The sequence below is a fragment of the Narcine bancroftii genome, chromosome 3 (genome assembly GCF_036971445.1).
Source record: "Narcine bancroftii isolate sNarBan1 chromosome 3, sNarBan1.hap1, whole genome shotgun sequence".
Classification (NCBI taxonomy): Eukaryota; Metazoa; Chordata; class Chondrichthyes; order Torpediniformes; family Narcinidae; genus Narcine; species Narcine bancroftii.
In genome coordinates, this window is record NC_091471.1 from 336,097,675 (window position 1) to 336,113,639 (window position 15,965).

A 15,965-nucleotide genomic window follows, 5' to 3' on the forward strand; every position below is an offset into this window, starting at 1 on the left:
CACATGCCATTTTGGCAATAATCTAATGAAATGGAGCCTTCTGCTACTTCGAAGCATCAATGAAGAGGTTAAACTCCGACAAAATTAGTCATTCTTCTATGTTTGTCTCTGTGGATATGATTGATTCCAAGAATAAAAGATATATTTTCACAGCAGTCTGCCAAATAGGCATATTAAAAATCTATTATGTGATCTTTTGTTTATGCAAGTTGCCAACAAGTCAGCAAGAAGATTCCTACTCGTCCATACAAGTAAGTTTAAATATTGGTGTTATTTGAATTTACGTTGAGCCTTTTCACACCACTAGATCCTATCAAAGTACTTAACTTCACCACTGTCTTGTGGAGGGCAGTGACTTTCTGCAGAACGACAGCCATTCTGTGTCAGTGAGATTGCCCGAGTAACAAGGAACGTCATTTGATGACACACTTTCAATTATACCTGCCAATATAATACCTGCGACCAATTTGCCTCGGATGTATGCAGAAACTATTCAGAGTGATGAAAATCATTCGTGATGGGGGGGCGAGGGGCTTTTTCAGAGCTTTTTCACTCCTGTAAAAAGGAGTACATCATAATCAAGGAACACTGAGAAGGTGCCACAAGGTAATACTTAAATCTATTCAAGGAGTAACACAAAATTTACAAGAGGGAGGAAAGAATTAAAATAAAGAAAGTAAGATGAAGAGGGAAGAGACTCTTGTTAAACATAATCTTGGCTAAAATAATTATATCAATGAGAAAATATACCTGCTTCTTTTCAAATGGATCATAAAAGCCTCTCTGAATGGGCAAATGAGACCTAACTTTGAAAATGTCATCCACAGGATAGTTAAAAATGAAATGAGTACCAAGGCTTAAAGGAGTACAATGAATTGAAAAATAAGATGTTGCTCTTTATATTAAATAAAGATTTTATCTGATGACAACCTGAAAAAAAGTCAGATCTGCCAAGAACCAAAGGGACCTGCAGTGTGGTTCCAATAAAGTACATAGCTCAGGAGCACAGCAGTGTGAAGGGGAATGGTCTGACTTGCTTCTCACTGGGTCACCCTCTCACCTCTGAGTGCTGGTTCTTTGTAACTGATCTCAAGCCATCCTCTTCACCTATTCAGCAGGTCCTTTTATTTAGAAATAAAACAAGTTCTTGATATGTAACATGTGCTTCCTTGACTAACCCTACCCATAACTACATTCTCTAATTATCCTATAAACTTTGCCTGACGATATTTAACTTGTTATTTCTAATGGCTACATTTTAACTTCAATGGGAGAAACTGACCCAGTGGGTTTCATTAATTCCCTTTAACCAATCTTTAAGGTTTCATTTAGCCTTATCTTGTAGTCTTTATTCCCTAAGAGAATGAACTGAGCATTCTTCATCTTTTTGGAATTTATGGTGGTCTTTTCGTGAAGCCTATCCCTAGGAATGATTCAATCTGCAGTTTATAATGTCCCTGTTTCTGCCCTCTGTCAAATTCTTGAATTTTGAGCAAGTACCAGACCACATGTTTAGCGGTGGAATACATGCTTGGAATAGATCGTGGTGCAACCTTTGCAAGCTCTGCCGACAGTTTATCCTGGATAACATGGAAACCAATGTGGGAATTGGAATGGAAACTGTCAATGGATAGTTATTCTGAGAGTCATCAGATCAAGTCAGATAAGTGAGGATCATGAGGCAGTTTCCACGGTTGTTCTGTGATGCCTCTGGTCATCAAGGGTCATCCTTGACATAGAATGTCAATGCTTATGTTCATAAGGATTGTACTCAATCCACACATTCATATAAAATTGGAAGAGAAAAGTACTAGACTATCAAGTCTTTCTACAGGAAGGCAGAAATCTCAGAATAAGGAGATAATTAGTGTGATGAGGAGATCTTTACAGCTATTTTCATCCTCTGACTGCTGTTGTCTGAGAGTCCCCATCTACTTCATAAGGACATACATCCTACTGATGGCCAAGGGGAGAAGGGTGACCTCTCTCGATGATTTTCAACCAGCAGTACTTGTCTCCAGCTTGATGAGGAGCCTTGAGAGGTAGGTTATGGAGTAAATCAACTCCTGTCTCAGGAAGGACCTTTATTCTCTTTCCAAACATATCACTTGACTGACTAAGTTCTTCCAGCATTTTCTGTTTTAGTGCCAGATTCCAAGGTCTGCAGTTTCAGTATTTTTTAAGGAAAAAAAAAGGTTTTGATCATTCCTATTTTATGAGGACTTACTGCATACAAGTGGAGAACAGCTTTAGTCCATGCAAGAGTGCAGCACTTTGAAAGTCATTCATCAATTGCAGGTTTATAATTGCAGGTCTGACGATTAACTGTTGCCAGCTGTGAGGACATACTCAGACTTCATTGCCGCGATTGAGCCTCATGGCGGGAGAGTCAAGAATCAGAGGGCATATGGCCTCAGAAGAGAAGGACGTCTTTCTAGAACAGAGGTGAGGAAAAAAAATCTTCAGCTAGAGGCTAGTGATCTGTGGAATTTGTTGTTACCCATTGGGTAGATTTAAAATGAAGGTTGATAGGTTCCTAATTAGTGAGGGTTCTGGGGAGAAGGCAGGAGAATGGATGAATCTGAAATCTGATGTCGTGGCAGAATAACCATTGATGAGGAATGCTATCGCAGGCACCAAAACCCTCTTAATCTTGGTATCAGGTCAAATGGAGTAAGTGCAGGAAAATGGCACTGTTGTAAATGATCAGTCATGATCTGATCAATGGAGGTGAAGGTGCAGGTCTCCTAAGTAGATGCTACAAATCCCACACAAACTTAAATTGCACTTCTGCACAATCATTTATAGGTGATGCCTTAAGGCATTCTACAAACATAGATAGAGCATTTCTTTCAAAGTTCATTATAACTCGTTCTCATTTCACCAGTAACTGAATGGTTTCTTCAAATTCCTTAAGTTGGTTTTCCTGAGATTTCTTTGTTGATGATTTATATAAATATTAAAAAAAATCAGAGGGGTGGGTGGGGGAGGGCACGGCGAAAGAGGGGGGAAGGTGCGGCGAAGGTGGGGGGGGGCGCAGCGAAGGTGGGGGTGGCACGGCAAAGTTTTTAAGAAAAAATAGCCAAGATTTCAAGGCAGCAGTTTTGCCCAGATCTTTGTTAATGAATGTCACCTGCTTTCAATTGAAACTCCTGACGGTTTGTCTGAAGGGCTTTGCACAGAAAAAAGAAAGCCCCTTGACAGGAGTGTGCTGAAGGAATCACCCTGACAGATTTCATTTGGCTCAACTCTCTTAAAAAAAATGACAGTCGTCCTTCAGTTATTTTTCAATTTAATTGCAGGCAAACTTTTGATTAGGTTAGGGCTTTGTCTAATACTTCCACTTAAACGTTGTACCAGCTGCTGTCTGAACAGCCTAGGCACTTCACAATTACTCAGCATTCCAATTACCTTGTCATACTGCATCAAGAGTTCCAATCGCTGGCTTTGATGGATGAATGGAACACCCTGTTTGGTGGTAAAAGATCTTTTTTCTAAATTTTTTTTTATTTTTCACAAAATGCACACAAAACGTTTCCCTCTTGAATCTACACAGTAGCATTTTCTCCCCTTTTTATCCCCCTTCACTTCCCTCCCCCTTTCGCACCCCCCCCAAACCCATTAAATGTTCCACATCTACAATACACTAAAACCCATTAAACGATGTCATCGCACAATGAAAATAAACAAGAAAATTGTGTCATCCACTTTCACACACTGGATGACACAGTTTCGTCTTCTTCTCATTTTAGGGAGTGGAGGTCCGCGGTAGGCCCTCTCTGTATTGTTCCATGTACGATTCCCAAATTTGTTCAAATAATATGACTTTATGTTTTAAATTAAATATTATTTTTTTCCAATGGAATATATTTATTCATTTCCATGTACCATTACTGTACTCTCAGGCTCTCTTCTGATTTCCAAGTTGACATTATACATTTTTTTGCTACAGCAAAGTCTATCATAATGTCTTTTTTTGCACTTCATCCAGTTTGAGGCCTAATTCTTAACTTCTTATATTACTTAGAAGAAAGATCTTGGTATGTTGCTTTTTGTGATTTTATTTAATACCTGATTTAGATCTTCCCAAATCTTTTTCACTTTCTCACATGCCTAAATTGCATGTACTGTTGTTCCCGTTTCCTTCTTACAGCGAAAACATCTATCTGATACTGTTGGATCCCATTTATTTAACTTTTGGGGCGTGATATATAGCCTGTGTAACCAATTATATTGTATTATGCGTAACCTCGTATTTATTATATTTTTCATAGTTCCAGAGCATAACTTTGTGATGAAAGATCTTGAAGGAAATTGCATTTGTGTCACAGATTTCACACCCTCAGGATTGCTGTGATGTGGGAACAGTGCAGTCAAACTTGCAATCCGTAACCTCACTCAGACACTAATACACTAATAAAGCAAAGGAGTTGAGATCTGGAACAACACAAAGCACTGGAGGTTCTCAACAGGTCAGGCAGTATCCATGGAAAGAAATAGACAGTCCGGGCTAGAACCCTTCATCGGAACCTTTGCCAGCCTATGCAGGCTTAACCTGAATAGAAGTCTGGGTTTGATCCTGGCTGTTGATAGGTTAGATTGGGTGTTCTGGGGTGTTTCACTGGCTCTACGCTGCCCCGTTGCAGCTACTCTGAACAGAATAGCACAGAATTACTGATCGCACAACAATTGCAACAATTTAAAAGATTCATCACCATCTCTAAAGGACAACTAAGGGATGCAAACGTTCACATATATATTTCCCAGCAATGTCACAAATAAATATAAACTTTCAATATAAGCACAATCTTGCATTCTTAATCAGACACAAGTTAAGCCATGTTTACTGACAGGTCCTCCCTGAATCAAATAATTTATTTCTATTTTCTTATTTGTGCCTAATTGCTTCACATCAGTCACACTTTGGTGGATATTACATGTAAAGACACTACATAACTGAACATGTTTATTAAGTTCAGTTGAGGAGACTGACCTCAGTTTGCCCATTCACATTACATGTCTTAAACATTGTCAAAAACACTTACAATTTTATGGCACCACTTGTGCAATTGAAACACCCAAGGCTCCTTGCAAGAATTCTATTAAATATATTCTTACTCCCAGCCAAATAACAGATATTAAGATTGCTAGGTCAACAAGAATGGATTAATGAGTGTCCTCAAGGAGGGACGAGCGATAAGGAGATATTCAGGGAATTCCAAAGCTTAACAATCAGGTTGTTGATTCAGATGCCAATAGTCGGAGAGCTGTAACCTGGGGGTATACCAGAGGATCTAACTGGAAGAATGCCAAGGTGTTGGAGATTCCCAGTCTTGGAGGAGCTCAGACATCACAGGGTTGGTGATCTCATGCAGAGGAAAATCTTTTTAAAAAGCTAAGTGTTTTGGGTGAATCCAGATTATAGCTTGTGGTAACTCTTTCTTTCCAAAGGGCATCCAAGACTTGCTCCCATTATTATTTGGTGGGCAATGCCGTCCTGTTTTTGGACCCCTATTCAAATCATATTAAAGGGCAGAACAGTTAGCTCAGCAAGAAGTGCAATGTTAATATAGCGCCAGCGATTGGGACGGGGGTTCGAGTCCCGCGCTGTCTGTAATGAGTTTGTACATTCTTTCCATGTCTGCATGGGGCTTCCTCCCACCCTTCAAAACATGCCGGGGGGGGGGGGGGAGGGGGTTTGTAGGTCAATTGGGCGGTACGGGCTTATGGGCCAAAAGGGTCTGTTACTGTGTGATATGTCTAAATTTAAATTTAAAAGTTAAACAGCTCAAGCTTTCTCCTTCATTGCCAGCTGCATCCCAGGCCTCCTTTCACACATGAGGATTGGCTCAGATGCTGAATGGTTTGTGATAGAAGAGGAAATTTTAAAAAAAAGCAATGGCTTTATTTCATTATTTGTTCAAATTCAGCAGTTCAACTTGTTCTGACAAAGCATCTTCACCCATTGGTTATGAAATGATTTCCTAATTAATGCTATCTCTAAATAATACTCCCCAACTGACATAAAGCATTCCAAATTGGTATTGTCTGTAAATGCTTATACACACTGTCATTGCAGTGAAGTTTCACTTGGACGGAGACCCTGAAATTAACACTGTCAATGGTAGATGGAGAAATAGTGAGTCTCCACATCCACTGAATATGACAGATACCTGGTTACTATTAAAAGTCTGTCTGTTCTCCTCCTTGACCTCGAGCGCCATTCATTACTGCTCTGGGGTTAATGAGTACAGTATTATTTTCATCATATATCTGAAGGTACATTTTCATGCTAATTTACTGCCTAAAGCAAAATGTATTCCAATCTGACAGAAGTGTAAAATTGACAATTACTCATCTCAGCAGAGGGTAGAAATGTTCCGAAAATGAAGAAAATCAAAGTTAGGAATGGTGTCTACAAGTTTCAAACAGACTTTCTTTGGGAACAAATATTCAAAAACATCAACTTTTTTTTAGACTGGAGGAAAAATCAAACTTATTCTTTCTTTTTAGTCACACATCTGTTACCACTGAGTAGGCCTGTTGGAATTGTATAATCCAGGGATGTTTTATAGCTATTGTGTTGTGTCATGTACTGTTGAAACCATTTGTTGGAACTCAAGAAGCATTGAAACAAAGGCTGAAAGAAACTGGCAGAGAACCCATATTTCTCGAGATGGTTCCCAGTGGAAGTGCTGTTCAACAGAATGCAATGTGGGTGTATGATCGTGTTTAGAAAGAGCTTTTACTACAAAGGAAAATAAAGTGTTTAGTGGAAGGATAATTGAGTGAATAGGACATATGTGCATGACTGATATACCGGCTTCAGTTTCAACATACAGTCTTTCACTGGTTCACTCAGCTGTGTGGCCTACTCTTCATGAATGTCCGGGGGTTGTAGGCTAGTTGGTGTGGTTGGGGCCAAAGCCTTGTTACCGTGTTGCACGTTTAAAATTAATAACATCTCACTACTCAAAAGGATTCACAGAGGACTGGATAAAGATAGGAAAAGATGCAAGATGTGTGTGTCACAAAAAGAGAAATGGAGGAAATGTAAGGTTCCTGAAGTAGGAACACAAAACAGGCAGACAAAGACAAAAATGAAAGAGCAAGGAAATCTTATACTCATATTTTGACATATTCAGGACAACTCAAAATAGTAAAGAACAAGGAGTAATCTTTTTAACCCCCTGAATTTGTTCCACTCTCTAAAGTGGTGAGGTTAAGGGACTCCTATTGTACATTGATTGTGATGTCACCTCCTGCTCACACTGGTTAGACACGCTCAACAAAGAAGTGCTCCACTGCCGATAAAGCACATTTGTGAAGTATAGTTAATGTTGCATGGCAGTCACAATGTCCAGAGAAAAGAAAGCCAGTGGAGCAGCTTTGAGTGTAGGATGGTCTTCCATTTTTTTTGTACTCTTTTGCAGAGGCTGACTTGAAATGCATGTCTACTTGCCACACGGAGGGTCACCTCACCAGTCAAACAGGAAACACCTGACTGGATGAATATAAAGTTCACACCCCCTCATGAATCAAGATCAGACCCACCTATGGCCTAAGCGACCTTCTAATTGATCATCTTCTGATGAGAGTCATTGATGCCACAGACTAAGCCACTTTCTGATTGGTCATTTTCTCACCTGAAGTTATGTGACTCAATACCTGGACCAATCTCCTGCCCAAGTGTATAAAAGCTAAGCATGCATTCAGTCATACTCTTTGTTCTTTCTCTCTTCTTGAAGACCACAGGGTTGGCTTTAGGCTGTGGATTTTTCTGTTATGCAGTGCTTAAAGTAGCTATTGTATGGTGTGTATGGAGACCCAGTCAGTGATCTAGTGACGGTGAAGGAATGGATGTGTGGTAGAGGAAGGTAACTGACAGATCGTTCTGCTGAGAAGTGGCATGGACCCAATGGGCCGAATGATCATTCGAATTTATTATCACACACTTTTTACAATGTACAATATTCTTATTTGCTTCAGCTGAACAGGTACTTTGTTTTAAAGCAAACTGCAATAGTGTACATAGTTACACAAGTACATAAGAACATAAAAAATTAGCAGGAGCCGGCCAACTAGACTGTTGAATCTGCTCCGCCATTCAATAAGTTCGCAGCTGATTTGATGATAGGCTCATCTCCACCTTTTTTCTCCACATCACTTAATTCCCCAACTATGTAAAAATCTACCCAACCTTGTCTTAAATATATCTACTGAGGTGGTTTCCACTGCTTCAATGGGCGGTGAATTCCACAGATTCACCATCCTCTGGGGGAAAAGTTATTCCTCCTCATCTCTGTCCTAAATCTACTACCCTGAATCTTGAAGCTTTGTCCCCTGGTTTTAGTCTCTCCTACCAATGTGAACAACTTACTGATCTCTAGCTTATCTATGTCTTTCATAATTTTATACGTTTCTTCAAGATCCCCTTTCAATTCATCTAAATTCCAGCGAGCACATCCCAGACGACTCAATCTCTCCTCATGGGCCAAACCCCTCATCTCTGCAATCAATCTGGTGAACCTCCTCTTCAACACCTCCAAAGTCAGTACCTCAGTCCTCAAGAAAAGAGACCAGAACTGTATGCAGTCCTCCAGATGTGGCCTCACCAGTATTTGGTACAGTTGCAGCATAACCTCCCCGTTCCTGAATTCGATCCCTCTTGAAATAAAGGCCAACATTCCATTTGCCTTCTTGATAGCTTGCTGCACCTGCAAACCAACCTTTTGTGGTTCATGCATAAGCTCTCCCAAGTCCTTCTGCACAACAGCATACTGCATAATAATAATATGATTTTCCATTTTTGTTTCCAAAGTAGATAACTTTACATTTACCAGTATTGTACGTCATCTGTCAGACCCTTGCTCACTCACTTAACCTCTCTATATCTCTCTGCAGACTCTCCATATCCTCTGCACAATTTGCTTTTCCACTCAATTGAGTGTCATCAGTAAACATGGATACACTACACTCTGTCACCTCTTCCAAGTCATTATAGTATATCGTGGATATCACCGATCCCTGCAGTACCCTCCTCACCACCGATTGCCCACCAGAAAAAAACCCCTACACACATCTCTGCTTTCCATTGTTTAACCAATCCTTTATCCATGCTAATACATTCCATGCAACCTCATCCTCTCTAAGAGTCTTTTTTGTGGCACCTTATCGAATGCCTTCAGAAAATCCTGGTAAACAATGTTCATCTGCTCCTCTCTATCTACTGCACTCATTATATCTTCAAAGAACTCCAGTAAGTTCGTCAAACAGGACCTGCCATTGCTGAATCCGTGCAGCTTCTCTCTGATGGATTCATTTTTCTTCAGATGCCTCACTATTCCTTCTTTAATGATAACTTCAAACATTTTCCCAACTACAGATGTTAAACTAACTAGTCTTTAATTCCCTGTCTTTTGCCTACATCCTTTTTGGAATAGTGGCATGGCATTCGCTGTCTTCTAATCCACTGAGACTGCCCAGAATCGAGAGAATTTTAGTAAATTATCACCAAACCCTGTACTATAACTTCTGCCATTCCTTTCAGTACCCTGGGATGGCATCAGGACCAGGGGATTTATCTATCTCTAGACCCTCAAGTGTTCTGAGTACAACCTCTTTATTGATAGTTATTACATCCAGGTCCTCACCTCCCATCACATCCATAACAACTGTCCTTAGCTTGTTTGATGTGCCTTCTACCGTGAAGACCAATGCAAAATAATCATTTCAAATCCTCAGCCATTTCCTCATTACCCAATACCAATTCCTGCTTCTCATCCTCCAAGGGACCAACCTTCACTTTAGCCACCATTTTGTGCTGAAAACCTTTACAGTCCAATTTTATATTTTGTGCTCATCCTATTTCATAGTCTACCTTCCCTCTAGTTATTGCTCGTTTCGTGGTTCTTTGTTGCCTTTTTTCCAAATCTTCTATTTTTCTCATTGCTCTTGGTAACCTTTTATGCAAGAGCTTTGCTTAGTTATTCAAGGATTGTTGTCCATGCTTTTAACTGGAATATACTTTCGTTGGGTGCCATGAAAAATCTCTTTGAATGAACTGTACCTCAACCACCCCTCCATACAGTCTACCCTGGCAAACTCCACCCTCGTCTCCTTGTATTTTCCTTTGTTTTGGCATAATACAGGGGTTTTAGACTGAACTGTTTTACCCTCCATTTGTATGAGCAACTCAGTCACACAGTGATAACTCTTTCTAAATGGACCCCTAATTACAAGATTGCTAATTTTACCTTTCTCATTGCACCAAACCAGATCCAAGGTAGCATGTTCCCTTGTAGGTTCAGAAACATGCTGTTCAAGAAGGCCGTCAGGTATGCAATTTAAGAAATCCTCCTCAAGGTTGCCTTGGCCTATTTGATTCACCCAGTCGATGTGCCTGTTAAAGTCCCTCCTGATAATTGTTGTCCATCCTTGCAAGTTTCCAATATTTCTTGGTTTATTGCTTTGCCATTGAAATGTTATTATTGAGTGGCCTGTAGACAACCCCCACCAGTGTTTTTTCCCCCCTTTACTATTCCTAATCGTTACCCAGATGGATTCAACATCTTGCTCCTTAGATCTTGCATCATCTCTCACTATTGCCCTCCTCTCATCCTTAACTAAGAGCACTACCCCACCTCCTTTAACTTCCTGCTTGTCATTCCTTATTACCTGATATCCTTGGCTATTTAATTCCCAATCTCTTCACCCTGCAACCATGTTTCTGCAATCGCCACTAAGTTGTCTCCCTTTGTATTGATTTGTGCTGCATTCACAGACCTTGTTTCAAATACTACATTCAGATAAAATTCCATAATACACCCATAGTGCTTTTAAAATCCAGTCCTCTTTGCCTCTTTTGCACGTTTTATCCCCTCTACTCCTACTTTTCTCTCTTAAATTTTGCTTTTACTTTATCCAGACTCTCCTCTTTTACTTTAGCCATCTCTCTCTCCAATCTGTTGAGCCCTGTCCACAGTCCTAGTTAGGAGATGGGCCAGGATCCAGGTCGCATCACAATTCAGATGGAGTCCGTCCCCATTGAAGAATTCCTTCCTTCCCCTATACTGGGGCCAATGCCCCATGAATTGGAACCCACTTCTCCCACACCAATCCTTGAGCCATGCATTTAACCTTCCAATCTTCTGGACCCTGTGCCATTCTGCAAGTGGCTCAGGGAGTAATCCAGAGATCACCACCTTTTTGGTTCTGCTTTTTAATTTAGTCCCTAGCTCCTCAAACTCCCTTAGCAGCACCTCTTTCCTGGTTCTACCTACATCATTGGTACCCGCGTGGAGCCCGAAAATTAGATCTTTTCCCTCCCACTGGAAATTCCTCTGCATGTCAGATAAGACGTCCTGAACCCAGGCACCAGGCACCAGGCAGGCAACACAGCCTTCAGAATGCTCTATCCCTGTGACATTACCTATTCCCTGAACTATACCCGATTACTTCTACACTTCTCTTCTCTCCACCCCCTTCCCCCCTCCCCCTCCACCTCTTGAATGGCTTTCTGAATCACAGTGGCACGGTCAGGTTGCTCATCCCACCTACAGCTCCCACTCTCATCCACACAAGGAGTAAGAACCTCTGACTTGTGAGACAAGATCAAGGGCTGAGTCACACCCTCTTGCCCCTGACCACATCGAATTTGAGGCAGCCATTCTAATGGGTGTGACTTCCTCCTGAAACAAAGTGTCCAGGCACCTCTCCCCCTCCCTGATGTGTCACAGTGTTCGAAGCTCAGATTCCAAGTCATCAATTTTAAGCCTGAATTCTTCAAGCAACCAACATTTGCTGCAGATGGAGGCATCATGATGCACAGTGGGGTCCACCTGCTCCCACATCACACAGCTACAACTGATCCTGCATGCCTTCTTTATTCGATTACCTCTAATTTGGAGACTTTTATTTAACCACTACAGAAGCCTTACCTGCTCCTCACCCGTGCCTCCTCACTGAAGCCTTACAAGTCAAAGTCCCTCTGTATACCGCGCCACTCACACACTGGCTGCTCCGCTTCTGCTCTCCCTCTTTTTAAAGCCTTTGGAACTCCTCTAACAGCCCTCTCTCACCGTCCCTGAGAAAGGGATAATGAATACAGAATACAGAGAGGTAATAGACTCACAGTTACCATAGTGAAAGAAAAAAAACGTAGTGTTACTTCAGTGAAGTCAAGTCTATTTTGTGGCGTCTGAGTATTTTATGTTGATTATAGAAAGGGGAGGTTTAAAAACCTGACAGCCTCTGGCTTAAATTTTCATATTAAAATGGAATTAAGGGATATGGGGAAAAGGCAGGAAGGTGGAGTTGAGTCAGTGATCAGATCAGCCATGACCTTATTGAACGACGGAGCAGGCTCAACGGGCTGGATGGCCGACTCCTGCTCCTATTTCTTATGTTCTTATATATTTACCCTGATTCTGTGGCGCACGAGTTCAGATTTAACCACTGGAGTCCACATCCAGGTGAAACTGTTGAAGACTTGCTGGATGCTGTAGGGTGCCTCATGATTGCAGGAGAATTTGTGGGATGACATGGGGGAATATGTGATGTGAGTAGGTCAGAGGGGGCTCGATGAGGCAGAATTGAAGATCCAGCGGGCCTTTGATCTTCCCAGCATTAGAGAGGGCAGTGAAGCAAGCAGTGTGTTTGTGTCACCCAGCAAAGGCCTGGACTGTTCAAGGTTTGAGGACGTAGGCTTCTGGAAGACTTGCCAACATTGATCCCTTTAATTTTATGAAATATTTCTTTATAACATTTACCCAGATGGAGGAGACCATCTGCAGTGGCCAATAGGTTTGCCAACCCACATGTCTTTGGGATGATGGTGTTGTGAGGAACTCAGGGGAAACCACGTGGTAAAAGGGAGAATGCCCAAACTTTACACAGACAGCACCCAAGGTCGGGAGTGAACCAGGTCCCTGGTGCTGTGAGGCAGTGTCTTGACTTGCTGGCCAAATGTTTCACCCCATTCTATAACTCTTGTACTGCAGAGTTCTTGCCCCCGTCTGCAGCAATAAGCAAATGAAGACAGGCACAGAGTCATTGGAACACTTACCAGTAATTTGCATCTTGGCAAAGCAAGATGCCAACAAAATAGTGGCATGAAGACTATCTAAAAGGTACGATATACCAGAATTTGATGAAGGTGTGAATGTACTGATTCCATAGTCTGGTCACGTTGTCTGAAATCAACTGAACCTTGCTCCTTACCAGCCTCCACTGAAGGAAAGAGATTATGAAAATTGACAGCTACCACATCTGTGATGCATGAGCAGAAATTTAAGGGACATTGGCCAGATGGTCACGAGAGTGATCAGCATTCCTTCGTACTGACACTGGAGAAGACGGCCTGGGGAGAGGGATGTGTGAGGTTAGATTGGAAAGCAGTGAATGTGAAGTGCAGCTCCTTCTCCGAAAGAGCAGTGTGCATCAGCTGTGTGTAATGCACGTCGAAAGAACCAAAAACTTGTTGATCCAAACCAAGGCTGGAGCATATCACAAGTAGGTCGACCAGTCCAGAATGACCTGGTCTGGCTAGGAGCAATCCTTTAAGTCCTGCCAGTAGGTGTGGCTACGCTCTCAGCCAATCACAGTCATCCTACACTACCATCTGTACATATGTACACATTGGTGATAGAATCTGTACTATCACACTGTGCTTGGCACATGTCCCCAGGGGTTTTGTAATAAACTTGGAAGCATTCAAGGTTTGCCAGAAGGTGACGAGCACACAAGAGCGGTTCACAATATGGCCTACATTTTAGCCTGAAGGAAGTGGTCAGGAGAAAGAAGGATACGGGAAACATCTGGACCAGGAATGAAGCCAGCCAGCATTTATTGCCCGTACCTAATTGAGCTTGACTAGGTATTGATGAGTCATCTTCTTGACCTGCTCAAATCCTTCTCCCACTGTGGGGAAGGAGTTCCAATATATTGAATTTCCATAAGTACTTGCATTGCTTGCTTATTTGGACCAAGAAGGCCATTCATCCCATTGTGTCCATGTCGGCTCTCAGCGAGGCAGTCCCATCAGCCCTGTTCCCCTCTCAGTATTTCCCTGGATTACCTGCCACCCAAGCTCGTGCAACTGCCCTCTGATTAATTTTTGTTATCTGGCACCCACCTACATGGGTGGTCTACAATGGCCAGTTGGCCTGGCAGTGTGTGTGGGAAATGGGAGGATTGGCTAGTACAAACAATGCAGTCCTGGGGAGACCATATAATATGGATAATGCCAAAGGTCGAGATGGTGCCTGTGTTCATTGGAGGTCTGAGATAGAGGCACTACCTGCTGTATCACTGTGTCGTCATGGTCAGAGTCTTGTGATTTTCAGGGGCCACTGACCATGGTGAAGTCATCATGAGAAATAGTCCTCATTGTTGACTATGTCTGCAATACAAGAGTTATAGAATGGGATGAAACATTTGGTCAGCGAGTCAAGCCACTGCCTCACAGGTTCAGTGCAGACCCTAATCAGAAGCCATGGATGACTGTGGAGGTGTGTGTGCTGCTCAGGTACCTAGACGCAGCCTTCAGAGCAGGCGACAAGGCAGCCCTGGTGATGGCAAGAGCCAAGCTGTCTCAGGCCACTAGGGAGGCAAAGTGTGTGCATGCCCAACGCATTGACTGTCACTTCCTAGACAGCAAGGACACGCAACGCATGTGGAAGGGGAGCCAAGATATCACTAACCACGTCTACACCATCTGCATGCGCTGGTGATGCCTCCCTCCCAGATGAACTGAACAACTTCTACATGCGGTTTGAGGTGAGAAACGATGTGGCAGTGGAGAAGACCACCTGTCCTCAAAACGATCAGGTGCTGAATCTTAGAGTGGCCGATGTCAACTCAAGGAAAGCCGATGGACCGGATAACATTCCCAGCAAAGTGCCCCGGGGTTGTGCGGCTCAGCTAGCAGATGTTCTCACCCATGTCTTTAACATCTCCCTGGATAGCGATGTGGTCCCCACGTGCTTCAAAGCCACCACCATGGTCCCTATGCCAAAGAGTCTTCTTTGCCCTGCCTTAACGATTACCGGCCTGTCACATTCATGCCTATTGTCATGAAGTGCTTCGAGAGGCTCATCATGGGGCACATCAAGCACCTGTTGCCCCCCTCACTGGACCCCCTTGCAGTTCACATATAGATCCAACCACTCCATGGACGATGCTATCCCCACTCATCTAGTCCTCACTCACCTGGAAAATAAGGACTCATATGTTCGAATGCTGTTTATTGACTTCAGTTTGGCATTCAACGTGATCATACCTCAGTACCTGATAAGGAAGTTGAGCCTGCTGGGTCTAAATACCTCCCTCTGCAACCTCAGGCAGTCCAAATCAGAAACCCCAAGACCATCACACTGAGCACACCCACCCCCCCAGGGCTGCATACTTAGTCACTGCTGTTCATTCTGCTGACGTATAATTGTGCAACCAAACACAGCTTGAACCACACCATTAAGTTCGCTGACAACATGATCGTGGTGGCCCTTATCGGTAAGAACAAGGAGGCAGCAGACAGAGACAAAGCACAGACACTAACAAACTTGTGCAGAGCCAACAACCTGTATCTGAACATTGAAAAAAACAGAAGAGATAGTCATCGACTTCAGGAGGACCTGGGGAGATCATGCCCCGTTGACCATTGAAGCTCTACCGTTGAGGTCTTCAGTAGTATCAAGTTCCTCGGAGTGCAACTGGTGGAGAATCTCACCTGGTCCCTTAACACCAGCTCCATAGCCAAGAAAGCCCAGCTGCGCCTGTTCTCCCTTCAAAGGCTGAGGAAAGTCCATATCCCACCCGTCCATCTTCACTACATTCTACAGAGGATGTATTGAGAGCATCCTGTGCAACTGCATCATCACCTGGTTTGGAAGCTGTACCACCTTGGACTGCAAGACCCTGCAGAAGATAGTGAAGTCAGTGAAAAAGACCACTGGGGAACCTCTTCC

The 15,965-nt window shown here is 42.7% G+C and overlaps 1 long non-coding RNA gene across 1 annotated transcript; it reads right to left on the reverse strand.

The window, feature by feature from the left end:
- Positions 1 to 457: 457 nt before the first annotated feature.
- On the reverse strand, positions 458 to 6,231 carry LOC138756586 (uncharacterized). The gene is made up of 3 exons (XR_011353170.1): positions 6,174 to 6,231; positions 2,228 to 2,434; positions 458 to 555 (listed from the first exon to the last, which is right to left on the reverse strand). It is a non-coding gene; the product is annotated as an uncharacterized lncRNA (long non-coding RNA).
- Positions 6,232 to 15,965: the final 9,734 nt, after the last annotated feature.